A 15,070-nucleotide genomic window follows, 5' to 3' on the forward strand; every position below is an offset into this window, starting at 1 on the left:
ATGTAAGCACCACTCAATTGATAATTGAAATTTGAATAAAGATATTTGTGGTCATTCACTAAGAAAGACGTAGCACATGACATACATATGACAAATAATTATTTGATGCATTAATAAAGTAGTTTTTTGTTGATTCATGCATCAAATAATCACATATCATGTAGAGCGACTGTCGTGGTAAGCGATTGCAAATAACTTTATTCTTGAAATAATTGTGTTTCATAGAAGATCTTGACTTTTTATTTATTTATTTTTTATTATCCTGATTTCCATTATTTAAGAAAAAAGTGTCAACTTTGGCTACATCTAAAATTGTATCTTTTTAGCTGTTTGGTTTGTTTGATTAAGATTATACGAATTCCACAAATTTGTCCATGAAATTGGATTGATCTTGTTTTGCTATTGATATAAAAAAGTGAAAATTAATGAACTTTTAATGGAGTGATGAGTGGTGTAATGTTGTAGGCACCACCCAGTTGATAATTAAAATATGTCTAAAGAAATTTGTAGTCACTGACTAGGACAGACGTAGTACATGGAATACATATGACAAATAATTATTTGATACATTAATATAAGAGTTTTTTTTATTGATTCGTGTATCAAATAATCACATGCCATGTGTCTGTCACGTAGAGCGATTGTCGTAGTGAGCATCTGCATATAGTATTATTCTTCAAATAATCGTGTTCCATAGTAGATCTTAATATTTTTTCTCCTGTTTTCCATTATTTAAGAAAAAAAGTATCAGCTTTGCTAAATCTAAAATTGTATCTTTTTACCCATTTGATTTGCTTGATTAATATTATATTAATTCCACAAATTTGTCCATGGAACAAGATTGATGTTGTTCTGGTATTGATAATAATCTATAAAAAAGTGGAAATTATTGTTCGTTTAATGGAGTGATGAGTGGTGTGACTGGTGTAAGAGCGCCCAATTGATGATAATTGAAATATGACTAAAGATATTTGTAGTCGTTCACTAAGAAAGACGTAGTACATGGCATATATATGAAAGATAATTATTTGATGCATTAATAAAGTAGTTTTTTATTGACTCATGTATCAAATAATCACATGTCATGTAGAGCGACTGTCATGGTAAGCAATTGCAAATAACTTTATTCTTGAAATAATCGTGTTTCATAGTGGATCTTGATATTTTTTCTCCTAATTTTCATTATTTAAGAAAAAAGTCTCAGCTTTGGCTAAGTCTAAAATTGTATCCTTTTACCCATTTGGTTTGTTTGATTAAGATTATAAGAATTCCACAAATTTGGCCATGGAACCAGATTGATATTGTTCTGCTATTGATAATAATGTATAAAAAAGTGAAAATTATTGTACGTTTAATGGAGTGATGAGTGGTGTGATGTTGTAGGCGCCACTCAGTTGATAATTAAAATATGACTAAAGATATTTGTGGTACATGGGACATACATATGACAAATAATTAATTTGATGCATTAATATAGTAGTTTTTTTATTGATTCATGAATCAAATAACCATATGTCATGCTTCAGTTGGGAGCGTTGGCTAGAGCCTCGAGCTAGCCCGTGTCACGGGCCATTTCCAGCCTGTAACGAGTTGAGCCAAAAAAAAAAAAAAAAAAAAAAAAAAAAAAAAAAAAAGAAAAAAGAAAAAAATAGAACTTGCAAATCTTAAAAAAAATAAATAAATGTGGCAGTAGTAGCTACCTGCAGTAACAATGTATAATAAGGCAGCTGAATCGATTTAAAAAAAAAAAAAAAAAAAGAGCCGTCTCGACTCGTTAAAGTTTGAGCCTATATTTTTTGGTTGAGCAAAAGCTTGGCCTGGCTCAAGCAAAAAAAAATCCGAACTATTTTTACTCGAGTTGAGCCAGAGTTTCGAGTTTTGGCTCGACTCGACTTGTTGACATCCCTATTTACTAATGTTCTTGTTATAAATGTGTGAACCAATCTTTTAACGTGACTTGATACGAATTCCAAGATAGAGAAATTAAACAACATATAAGGGTTAATTTCATCTATGATGACTAACTTAAGAAAAATTTCATCTCAATTAGGTTATTGAACTTCAGATTAGTTTCAAATTTATTACTCGATTGCATTTTGTCCCTATATATCATTCCTTTATTTAGTAGTCATACCACAATTGATCTACATCATCCATTCCTGACACCCTAGAAACGAAAATGATAAAATGAATGTTATGGCAAATTAACGTTTTAAAACGTGGGTTTTATAATTCCAACACTTTCAAGAAATGCCAAGCGTCATGATAGTCAATTAGGCTATTATTTGCTCTCTCGGCCAACAACTATATTGCACCTAAGACAACTTTTGGATTTGTCACTGTCTCAAGCTATATAAAAAAATGTGGATATATTCAGTGTTAATTCAAATGATGAAAAGGTAAAAAAATGGACGAACAATGAGAAGTGTTACAAAACAATGTTCTATACACGTATTATTAAGTTTAACTTTTTTAGAAATCAATTAAAGAAAATTAAAGAATTGTGAAAAATTATACAGTGTGTTTAAAAAATTAAAGAATCTTTCTTGTTTACTATTTATTCAAAAGAAAAAGAAAAGAAAATCAAGTTTGAGTTAGGAACAGTAGATATACCCGTGAAACAACCCTCTTCTCCGACTTAATACCAAAATCCGAGATTTTAAGGGGGTCGGGGGAGAAGAAAAGAAAAGAGCATCTACGTTTAAATCCCAAGTAATTATTTATAAATAAGTAAAGCCCAATGTGCCCCCATTAAATTAAATTACATTTTTCTCTCTCCTGTTTTTCAATCACAATTTTTTATAAATTAATATTACACGTAAATCGAAAACTTTTTTTTAACCATTAATTCTCCAAAAAAAAAAAAAAAAAACTATTTCACTCTTTAAATTTGAAAAAATGGGGGTCAAATGGGACTAAATTTAGAAATAAAAAATAAAAAATAAGTAAGACATATATATTTTTTAATTTACACAAAAAGTCCAAACGTGTATATTTATAAGCGTGAATTTCATATGTGATCTGAATTTGTGTAATTGAATTTCAATTTCATTTTAAATTTTACCATTCTTACACTCGGTCATCCATTGTTCTCAAGTTTATAGAAATTACTTAGTTGACAGTCATATTATATTTGATCTCCACATAATCCCTATGTGTCACCCAAAAAACAAAAATGGTAAAATTAATGTTACAATAACTTAAAATTAAAATGCACGTTCTGACTTCTTGCTTTTGAGTCCAATAAACTACCTAAAATATTCAATATTTCAAATCATGACCTGAAATAGGCTAAAACTTGTGTGGGGCGGGCGCACCACCAACCCCGATGTGACACCGCGACGGCTGGCCCACAGGTGTGTGGGTGCCCACCCGCCGAGGTGTCTTGCGTTGATAGGGCGGCCGCATCGCCTCATGGTGCGGCCGCCCTATGCAAGTTTCTCTCCCTGAAATATTCATGTTCTCTACTTCTGACTTTAGTTAATCCTGTGGACAAAGTCAAGTATAGTAGTTACCGTTGCTTGTTGATCAGTCACTCTCTCTAAACTAAGAATTGGTTCCCATTAACAATGTCATGGAATTTTAGTTCTATTTAAACAAATAAAACAAGCAAACTTAAAAAAGATATGATTTACATGTAACGTAAATTNAAGAGGTCATTGGTTTAATATACCTTTCGTTGCTTAATTCACTATTTTGGGATTTAAATCCACAATCCGGGTGTAATTTCGAGGCTTTGTGATCAAGAGGTCGTGGGTTTCATATACCTCCGGTTACTTGGTTCAACGTTTGGGAATTAGATCCTAAACCTTGGTCGTATTTGGGAGTTCTTGGGATCCGATTCAATATCCTGTGTAACCTTGTTGATTGGGTTCGCATCACATGGCCTGCATCATGTCAATTTTAAGGACTAAACAAATTCCAGTGACAGAAAGATAATGAAATAGTGTATCAAGGAGCTTACGTACCATACCAATATAATAGGGAGCATGAACTTGTGTCAACGATCGTTCAATAACAACTATAAAATTAGGTAAAATTACTCCAGGGGGAAGTATGGCTTTTGGAAACAGAACAAATTACTCCAGGGAGAAGTATGGCTTCTGGAAACAGAACAACTCCTGAAAAAGAAAAGTTAAATTAGAAAAAGTAAATGGGGAATCTAGATAAAGAGAGTGATGGAGAGGATGTATACCCAGGACAACAAATCACTTAAAAATGCAAGTGTTGTTCTTGTTCCTTAGCTATGAAAATTTCATTAGGAAAAAACTCTACAAACTTTTAATTGACTTCTCCTTTGATGTTCTTCATGCTTTCTTCGTGATTCCTTGATATAGCCTCCTTATCCTAGATGAATTGTGTGTTCAATTGTCCTAGAAAATAGGGTTTTGAACTTGTATTTATAGTGTCATTGGAGTTTAGGACGAATTAGGTTTGAATTGGACCAAGAAAAGAGTCTAAAATCATTAAAACACGTTTCCAAGCATGGCCGGCACATCGGCGCCCAATATGGGCGCTCGGCATACTGCCGAATTCCATAATAATGGGCGTTGCGGCGCCCATATTCGGCGCCAGTTCGGCTAAAATGACAAATTGTGCATCCTTCAATATTTTTAGCATAACTTTCTTGTCTGATGTCCGAATGAGGTAATTCAAAATGTGTTGGAAAGATAACCCAGAGAACTACAACTTTGCTAGTATCAAAGTGAGACTGAAACTCTGGAGCATAGCTTTTCAGTTGGAAATTGATTTGTGATCATATTTTGACTAAATTTGATCCCTTTGACATCTTTCTTCATCCAATTGACTCCCAACACTCTCGGATCTTCATCATGAGGTTCAACACAACTTTTGATTATTTGCGCTTTAGTCCCCGACTTTGGATCTCTTACAATTTGGTCCTTTCATCCAATTCGCCAACTTTTGCCTATTTCTTTCGATTTCGTCAATCTATACACAACATCAAAATACACATTAAAACGTTTTAAAATACTCATTATAAATTATGAATTATTGGGCGTAAATATCATGAGTGTGGAGCACCAATTACTAAACTACATCTATATTAACTTTCAATGGAGAATACATTATAAATTTCGAATCACACGGCTTAGGCAATGTTTATCCTCATTTTTTCTACTAGAGCTAATGTATTCTAGGAGCAATTTCACTAGCCTATATAAATCATTTACTTATGAGTCTTGCCATATATCTTTCAACTGTCCCATCAGCTTTGTGTTTAAGAGTAAACATCCATTTAGATCCCACCCATTTCCTTTTGGGCATAAGATCAACTAGTTGTCATGTACCACTCTTTTGCAACGCCCTTGTTGCCTCTTTTATAACCCACTTCCGTCTTGGAATAGTCGTTGCTTCCTGTGGAGTACTTTGGAAGAGAATTACAAAAAGACAGATTAGCATTAAAGACACTATAGGAACGGGATTATTTGACGCGAAACAATTTCGAAATAAAATGCAAAGTAGAACTCCTAACACCTTTCTTATGAACAATCGGAATATGAAGATCAGAATATTTATTAAATTAAGATTTCTTGGTATGTTAGGATAGAAGAAGAATTACCTGGAATTTTCTAGAAATTTTTCTTGCTCATTTGTTGAGAAAGTCATCACTTGTTCTTCCTTCAGTGAGATTTAGTTCTATTTTGTACACACTCAAATGGAATGATAGGATCCAATGGAGAAAAGTGAGAAATAGAGTTATGATCATATGCTTGAACAATATGAGACTCATGGGGAAGTTAAATGACACAATACTCATGATCCAAAGAAGATTGCACAGAAAGAATATTGGAGACTCGTGACTAGAAGATTGAACAATAATCAGTACATTTCAAATTTGATCTTTGTGCTTTTCATTTTCCTCTTGTAGAGAAGTTTTTGGTGAAAAAAGAGTTGTTCTTGAAAAAGGTATTACTTACATACAAAAAAGTATTTTGTTTGGAGGGTGATAATACCTGTTACCTTTTTGGTAGGTGAATAACCTTGTAAGACACGTCTAAGAGCTCTTGGATCCATCTTTCCTCTATTATGACAATGCATATGGATGAATGTAGGACAACTAAAAACCTTAGGTGGAAGAGGACAAAATAGTTTGGGTGTTGGATATAGATGTTTAAGATATAAAGGTGTTTTGAAATTCAAGACCCTCAATCAGGTGTGAATCCAGGATCCACGTTCAACTAGGGTGGATGTTGACTTTGACTGTTGACTGTCGACAATCAACAATATAATCATAATAGCCCGATCGTTTATTAAAATTTGATTAAATAATATTAAAAATTATTCAATGTATATGCAAATGCACTAAAACGTAAAAATTATATACATATGAAAATATAGATCAATAAAACCCAAAATACTAAATAAACATATGATACAACCTTACTCTGTAACTGTTTCATACTCTGCAATGCCCTAATTTAATTTTCAATTAGAATCAATAAAAAAATCACAATTCTTAGTAGTAAATCCATAATCCCATTTTCCTTTTCCATATGAATTAAACATTGATTCACTGAATGTCGACCGATCAATAAATAATAACTAATAACACAAAATACATCAATTCCTTGCATCAAACAAGAAACAACACTCAAGCCAGTCAACAAAGGGTTTGCAAATTGCAACCAATGTCTAGAGAATCGACAAATCAATTTTAATTTTTGAATTGCAAATTGACAAATCAACAAAGGGTTTGCACAAATCGATAAATCAGCAAAGGCCAAAGGGTTTGCAAATTGTAGTATTCAAATTCAAGCAAGACTTCAAGTAATCAAGTATTCAAAATCAAGATTTCAAGTTTCAAAACTTCAAGTTATTTAAATTTCAACTCACCACTCACAAGCTGGTCGTGTTCGAGGCCTTGTTCAATTGTTTGCACACTGCCCACCGGCATGCCGCACACAATCCAATCCACCGACTCCATGCTATAGCTGCTAGCCGGCTACTGTTGTAGCTCTGCTTTGAAGAATCAAAGTTCGAATGGAAATAGGGTTTTGCCATTTGTACCACTCCGGGTTACACGGCCCCACCCGACCTCTCACATGGAGAGGTCGGGGACCCATGCCCAAATGTGTGGGGCCGACCTCCCATGTGAGTGGGGAGGTGGGACCATGTAACCCGGAGTGTCAAACTCCGGGTACGAATAACACGGTCCATGGAAATAAGGGTTTGCCGTTCTCAACTCCAGCAACTGGGTTTGCTGTTTTGCAGATTCAAATAACTTATAGAGTTTGGGTTTTCGACCTTGGGTGGTTTTGGGTTAGGAGAAATGAGAAATCCTACTTGGGCCTAAAGTTTTTTTTTATTTAGAAAAAGGCCCAATCAGCCAATCTCCAGACCCCGGCATATCAGCCCAATTGCCCAAACCAAAAAAATAATATTTTGTCTTGTCTTCTTCAGTTCTTCTCCACCGGTTGTGCTGCGCATCACCACCAACCCGACGGCCACTGAAACTCCTTGGGGATCCAGCATGGGCGACCGCTGGGGCTCGCCACTAGCTGGATCCGCCCCTACTCTCGATTGCATTCTATTGATAAGGCATGTAGTGATAAGAAAAATTTCACCTTAAAAAAGTGTGGGAATCCCATGGTAAACATTACAGCTTTAACTATTTTAAGATGTTATGTTTTTCTCACTGCTACCCCATTCACTACAATTACAAAAAAGTGCAGCTTGAGATAAGAAAATTTCCATCGCTGACGGCTTTTCACAAACGGAATTGATCGGTCGGGGGAATTAGTCGGTAATATGCCCACCGCTAATTTAGCGACGAATTACTTAGGTTGTCGGTGATATAGCGATGGAATAGGCCGTCGTTGTTTACCTATGGTTATTTCTGTCGCTAATTAGCAACAAAAATATTTCGTCACGAATTAGCTACAAATTATGTCCGTTGATGATTACCAACGAATTTCCTGTAGCTATTTTGAATTAAAATCTTAGGAAAAATATATGATTTTGTTTTAATAATTATTTTCTTGAAAAATTCTTACATTAAAGTCAAACTAAAATTTAAAAAACTAAAATAAAATAAAATATTGAAATCCAATAATCAAGATCATCAAAGAAGCGAGCTGCCCATTCATCTATCAATCCGACCATTTCGGCGATTATCTTAAAAAACTAGATTTGATACAAATTCATTGGTCCTTGTTAATCACCTCTTCCACAAATAATATACAAAAAAAAAAAAAAAAAAAAAAAAAAAAAAAAAAAAAAAAAAAAAAAAAAAAGAAAAAAAAAAGAACAATCACTACATACAAAAATTTGAGTAGACAAAGTCCAAATTGCACCATGTAAATCTCCAGCTAGTCTCAAAAACAAAATGCCCCCGTACTTTGACAGCTACCAGATCCCAATTCTCTAGCTTTTCCAAAAGCACTTATGTCAACTTTCCAACCTTCATACTCTGCAATGCCCTAATTTAATTTTCAATTAGAATCAATAAAAAAATCACAATTCTTAGTAGTAAATCCATAATCCCATTTTCCTTTTCCATATGAATTAAACATTGATTCACTGAATGTCGACCGATCAATAAATAATAACTAATAACACAAAATACATCAATTCCTTGCATCAAACAAGAAACAACACTCAAGCCAGTCAACAAAGGGTTTGCAAATTGCAACCAATGTCTAGAGAATCGACAAATCAATTTTAATTTTTGAATTGCAAATTGACAAATCAACAAAGGGTTTGCACAAATCGATAAATCAGCAAAGGCCAAAGGGTTTGCAAATTGTAGTATTCAAATTCAAGCAAGACTTCAAGTAATCAAGTATTCAAAATCAAGATTTCAAGTTTCAAAACTTCAAGTTATTTAAATTTCAACTCACCACTCACAAGCTGGTCGTGTTCGAGGCCTTGTTCAATTGTTTGCACACTGCCCACCGGCATGCCGCACACAATCCAATCCACCGACTCCATGCTATAGCTGCTAGCCGGCTACTGTTGTAGCTCTGCTTTGAAGAATCAAAGTTCGAATGGAAATAGGGTTTTGCCATTTGTACCACTCCGGGTTACACGGCCCCACCCGACCTCTCACATGGAGAGGTCGGGGACCCATGCCCAAATGTGTGGGGCCGACCTCCCCATGTGAGTGGGGAGGTGGGACCATGTAACCCGGAGTGTCAAACTCCGGGTACGAATAACACGGTCCATGGAAATAAGGGTTTGCCGTTCTCAACTCCAGCAACTGGGTTTGCTGTTTTGCAGATTCAAATAACTTATAGAGTTTGGGTTTTCGACCTTGGGTGGTTTTGGGTTAGGAGAAATGAGAAATCCTACTTGGGCCTAAAGTTTTTTTTTATTTAGAAAAAGGCCCAATCAGCCAATCTCCAGACCCCGGCATATCAGCCCAATTGCCCAAACCAAAAAAATAATATTTTGTCTTGTCTTCTTCAGTTCTTCTCCACCGGTTGTGCTGCGCATCACCACCAACCCGACGGCCACTGAAACTCCTTGGGGATCCAGCATGGGCGACCGCTGGGGCTCACCACTAGCTGGATCCGCCCCTACTCTCAATTGCATTCTATTGATAAGGCATGTAGTGATAAGAAAAATTTCACCTTAAAAAAGTGTGGGAATCCCATGGTAAACATTACAGCTTTAGCTATTTTAAGATGTTATGTTTTTCTCATTGCTACCCCATTCACTACAATTACAAAAAAGTGCAGCTTGAGATAAGAAAATTTCCATCGCTGACGGCTTTTCACAAACGGAATTGATCGGTCGGGGAATTAGTCGGTAATATGCCCACCGCTAATTTAGCGACGAATTACTTAGGTTGTCGGTGATATAGCGATGGAATAGGCCGTCGTTGTTTACCTATGGTTATTTCTGTCGCTAATTAGCAACAAAAATATTTCGTCACGAATTAGCTACAAATTATGTCCGTTGATGATTACCAACGAATTTCCTGTAGCTATTTTGAATTAAAATCTTAGGAAAAATATATGATTTTGTTTTAATAATTATTTTCTTGAAAAATTCTTACATTAAAGTCAAACTAAAATTTAAAAAACTAAAATAAAATAAAATATTGAAATCCAATAATCAAGATCATCAAAGAAGCGAGCTGCCCATTCATCTATCAATCCGACCATTTCGGCGATTATCTTAAAAAACTAGATTTGATACAAATTCATTGGTCCTTGTTAATCACCTCTTCCACAAATAATATACAAAAAAAAAAAAAAAGGAAAAAAAAAAGAACAATCACTACATACAAAAATTTGAGTAGACAAAGTCCAAATTGCACCATGTAAATCTCCAGCTAGTCTCAAAAACAAAATGCCCCCGTACTTTGACAGCTACCAGATCCCAATTCTCTAGCTTTTCCAAAAGCACTTATGTCAACTTTCCAACCTGAAAAAAAAAAAAAAAAAAAAAAAAAAAGGAAAAAAAAAAGAACAATCACTACATACAAAAATTTGAGTAGACAAAGTCCAAATTGCACCATGTAAATCTCCAGCTAGTCTCAAAAACAAAATGCCCCCGTACTTTGACAGCTACCAGATCCCAATTCTCTAGCTTTTCCAAAAGCACTTATGTCAACTTTCCAACCTTTTGTTAGAGCAACCTACAACGCATATGACCGGATTCCGAGGTAGAGAACTGAATTAGAAAAATGGTCACAAGGCACTAGGTTGGCTAATTTTCAAATTGACTTAGATTCAAAATTCCTATAGAAAATGTTTCACAATCAATCCTAAGTACCCATACCTTAGCAGAAGACCCTGCATCAGCAAATGATCCTTTCAAACCTTTCTTTTTAATTAATCCTGAACATGAGACACAGTGATCATAGCATAATATTATGAATGATCATTGCAAACTCAGAGTGCAAGATATTTTCTTAAAATCCTAGTAGGCCAACTAGAAGTCAGAATTAATAGTTTATTAAACATGAAATTTTTGAATTGATAATGAAGTTTTAGTCAATGGGATCATAGTTCCAATAATAATCTGAATAAATCATAAAAGGTGTCACATTTAATCGTGGATATTTTCACAACCTCTCCACCAGGGGGGAAAGCCCACAACACAATTACGATGTTTACATAACCTGGCCTTTGGAAATCACCTTAGTCATAGTTCAAATAAGTGTATTCAAATCATAGCTACTAGAAATTTTCACTGATATCTGAAATAGAGGAAAGGATAAAAACACAAAACATCACGCATAGAAAGATTATTTGAACAGTATTACAGACCAATTCTCCGTGTCTATGAGGCAGATTTCATATAGGCATATATAATTGAACTGCTATTACATGTTTGGCAGTGCTAGATAACATAATAAACAAAATTTTATCTTACTTCTTCTTAACAAACATTATCCAACCCTCCCTGCCAGATACTCCATTAGTGCCAAACATGACCTCGGTGAATTGTCACAATATCCCAGCTTAAACCAGCACACATATAATCTACTTAAAATAACTAAACATCACGCATAAAACAAACAGAAGCGAGCACCCATTCATCTATCAATCCAACCTACATGTTTGGCAGTACTAGATAACATAATAAACAAAAAATCAGTACAGATTTAAGTAGGATAATTATTCGACATAGAACTGTCCAATACAAAATAAGGATGTCAAGAACAAAACAAACTTATCTGCGACAGTAATTTCACTTCCAAAAACCATCTTCCTTAATAGGGCAGCAACCTGAAACAATGAAACTAGCATAAACCATACCGAAATTAGACAAAAGACATTTAAATGCAAATCACCTAATTCACTAGTATATAGTGAAACTAAAGATCATTTACCGAACCAGCAAAGTCAATACGTTCACTCCGAGTAAGAGCATACATTGGAATTCAGAGCTTCTTCCCACGACCATCGTAACCATTGTTTAATTTCTAGGCCTTCCACCGTTTCACAATCAATCCTGCATGATATAAATTCATATTTTGATGGTTGAAGAAAATAAAAATCAAAGCTTCTTCCAATTAGAAACAAGTTATGCTAACATAATTGTGAGAAGAAAATAAGCATAAATTTAATTGTTGTTAAAAACAAAAAGCCAACTGGAAGTCTGGAATCCAGAAAAAAGAATCACGTATTTGATTCCAGTAAAAAGTGTTAAGGGATATAAATCCCACATCGGTAAAAATTCCGAAATAATGACCAACTTATAAAGATATTGGGTTTCTCCTCTTAACAAGGTTGACCTTATTAGGATGGACCACAAATTTTAATATGGTATCAGAGCCCATTAAACTCCAACGAGCAATTTGATCTGGTTAAGACTCTAAAAAATGAGCACACGAATTTCAAAATTGGTCTGCTTAAACGAGCCACCATCTTGCGGGGACATGTTAAGGGATATAAATCCCACATCAGTAAAATACCGAAATAATGACCACCTTATAAAGATCTTAGGCTTCTCCTCTTAACAAAGTTGACTTTATTGAGATGGACCTCAAGTCTTAACATGATATCAGAGCCCATTAATTTCCAACGAGCAATTCGATCCGGTTAAGACTCTAAAAAATGAGCACACGGATTTCAAGATTGGTTTGCTCAAACGAGCCACCATCTTGCGGGACATGTTAAGAGATATAAATCCCACATCGGTAAAAATACCGAAATAAGGACCAACTTATAAAGATTTTGGGCTTCTCCTCTTAACAAAGTTGACCTTATTAAGATGGACCCCAAGTCTTAACAAAAAGAACAATGAAATGAAACAAGAATTACATCCACCTCCAAATTTTCCTTTTTAATATTCATGAATCGTCACATCTTTAGAACAATACCAATCATATCCTAAAATCCCATTCTTAATGTCAAGAAAACCCAAAAAATACATAGCCATCACATAATAAACATGGACTATACACACAAAGCACGAGATCTATTAGAATTTATTAATTGAGAAAACATTCCATAATAGGAGGAAGACAAACCTCCATAGAAGGAGGGATTGGAGAATATAATCCAATGATTTATTAATGAATACAATGGCTCTATTTATAGAGAAAAAGAAGAGTAAATAACTGACTAATTGACTTATTAATAGGCTAATCACTAACTAACTAACAACTAAACATGAGCTGGAATATTCTGGAACTAACTGGAATGTATTTCTAACACACCCCCTCAAGATAGACTATGGAGATCAACAATAGTTCATCTTGAATATTAAAGAGTGTACTGGAGAGAAAAACCATGATGAACAGCCTTGCAGAACAGATCTCTTGAATCCATACATATGAGCATCCATTAGATCAGCACGAAACATCACCAGACATTCCATTCTCATTCCATTTCGTGCCAGTGTACTGATCATAGATGTGAAACAAATGGCATTTGGTAAGTAAAGTTGATTGAAAACTTGGCGGGAAAATCTAACATCACTAGATCTAGAATATGCATCAATCAAAGAACAAAAGACTGCATCATTAGATTCAAAACAAGATTTTATTGCATGACAATGCAGCAACATGTTGCTGGTGGAACTAGTAAAAGTAGACACCACCAATGCTTTTAGAGTTGAGGAGACTTGTTTTGTACGGCAAACTTGGTAAGGTTCATATTGCAGAAAGGGATGATGTTCTCAATGGCAGCAAACTGGCGGATCTTCAGATTTCACCAGATCTGATGGAGAAACAAGAAATAGTGGAGGCTCTAACCATCAATAAAGATCTCTGAAAGTTCAGAGAACCAAAATCTGATAGAGTAGAGAAATTTTATTACAGAGAGTCAAGGACGAATTCTGATGTTGCTGTCGCCATTTTCTGAAGACAGGAACTGAACTTGTACTGGATTAGCACTTTCCAGAATTATGCTAAAATAGAAGAAATTAGAGATCTGCTTTCATTTTTGCAGAACACAGAAAGAGTTGATGAAAATCTCAAAAACAAAAAAAGTGGTAGAAGAAATTCTAGCTCTGATACCATATTAGGTTTCATATGTAATGAAGTAATTTCTTATTGATTGAATATGCACTATATTGGTGTATATATTACATCCATATCCTACCATGCATGGAAAGAAATCAATCTAGGACAAAACATTTGATAAAGGAAATAATCTTCTCAATTATAGCTAAATCCCTATAATCACGCTTTATACTCCCTCTCAAGTTGGAGTATGAAGGTCCGTAATGCCCAACTTGCAAGTGAAATGACAGAAAAATCCTTGCCGAGAGCCTTTGTGAAAATATCCTCCAAATTGATGTAGAATGGAGGGAAACCCTAGAAGCCAATATCTCTTTTCTTGCTTGAGATAGAGATGAAGAAAGTGCTACAATATATATATATATATATATATAGAATTCAATGGGCCAATTCTATATTAAGTGGGTTGAGAGTAAGGGCCTCTATATGTGTTAATAAAAGGGCCCATCCCATTATGGTCTCACAAAATGACTAATGAAATGCTAGTCCATAAAATTAAATACAACAATCTCCCACTTGGACAGCATTTCATTTAAGTGAAAATTACATAATTCCAGGTATTTCAAGATTAGAATTCAAATATCACGATGAAAGTATCTTTTTTTTTTTTTTTATAGAAAATTTATTTATTTAGAAATCCTCACTTGTGGTGGAGGAGAAACTGTGGCTACAACAATCCAAAAAGACATAAAGATAGAAAACTAACTAACATCTAATGTGCGGTAATTCCCAACGGTTTGTGTGTACAATACCACGAAGAAGATGAGGCATAGAGTCACCATGAAAGAACTCAATAGACTCTCCATTACTTGCCTTTTTTGCAAGGAAATTTGCAGCCATATTCGCCTCTCGATACACATGTTGAATCCTGGCATTAACCCTTTTTGCCAAATCTAGAATTTCGTCCCAAAAATCCTGAAGGATCCATAAAGAGCAAGCTCGTTTTTCCATCCATTGAACCACAACTTTTGAGTCTGATTCTACCATCACATTCTGTTACCCAAGTTTGCTACACATTCTCAATCCATCAAGTAGAGCTCGAGTTTCCGCTACCATGTTCGTGGCATGTCCATAATGGTTTGCAAAACCTGCCCAACAAATGCCATTTGTATCATGTATTAAGGCCCC

General features: G+C 34.8%; 3 long non-coding RNA genes across 3 annotated transcripts; all 3 read right to left on the reverse strand.

Moving 5' to 3' along the window:
- Positions 1 to 3,965: 3,965 nt before the first annotated feature.
- LOC111381668 lies at positions 3,966 to 7,209 on the reverse strand. Its single transcript, XR_002700381.1, has 3 exons — positions 6,856 to 7,209; positions 4,196 to 4,950; positions 3,966 to 4,121 (listed from the first exon to the last, which is right to left on the reverse strand). It is a non-coding gene; the product is annotated as an uncharacterized LOC111381668 (long non-coding RNA).
- On the reverse strand, positions 5,036 to 6,849 carry LOC111381667. Its single transcript, XR_002700380.1, has 2 exons — positions 5,582 to 6,849; positions 5,036 to 5,386 (listed from the first exon to the last, which is right to left on the reverse strand). It is a non-coding gene; the product is annotated as an uncharacterized LOC111381667 (long non-coding RNA).
- Positions 7,210 to 10,411: 3,202 nt separating the features above from the next.
- Positions 10,412 to 14,280, reverse strand: LOC111381673. Its single transcript, XR_002700383.1, has 3 exons — positions 11,807 to 14,280; positions 10,750 to 11,702; positions 10,412 to 10,606 (listed from the first exon to the last, which is right to left on the reverse strand). It is a non-coding gene; the product is annotated as an uncharacterized LOC111381673 (long non-coding RNA).
- Between the last annotated feature and the right edge of the window lie 790 nt (positions 14,281 to 15,070).

The sequence above is a fragment of the Olea europaea genome, unplaced genomic scaffold (genome assembly GCF_002742605.1).
Source record: "Olea europaea var. sylvestris unplaced genomic scaffold, O_europaea_v1 scaffold2354, whole genome shotgun sequence".
Classification (NCBI taxonomy): domain Eukaryota; kingdom Viridiplantae; phylum Streptophyta; class Magnoliopsida; order Lamiales; family Oleaceae; genus Olea; species Olea europaea.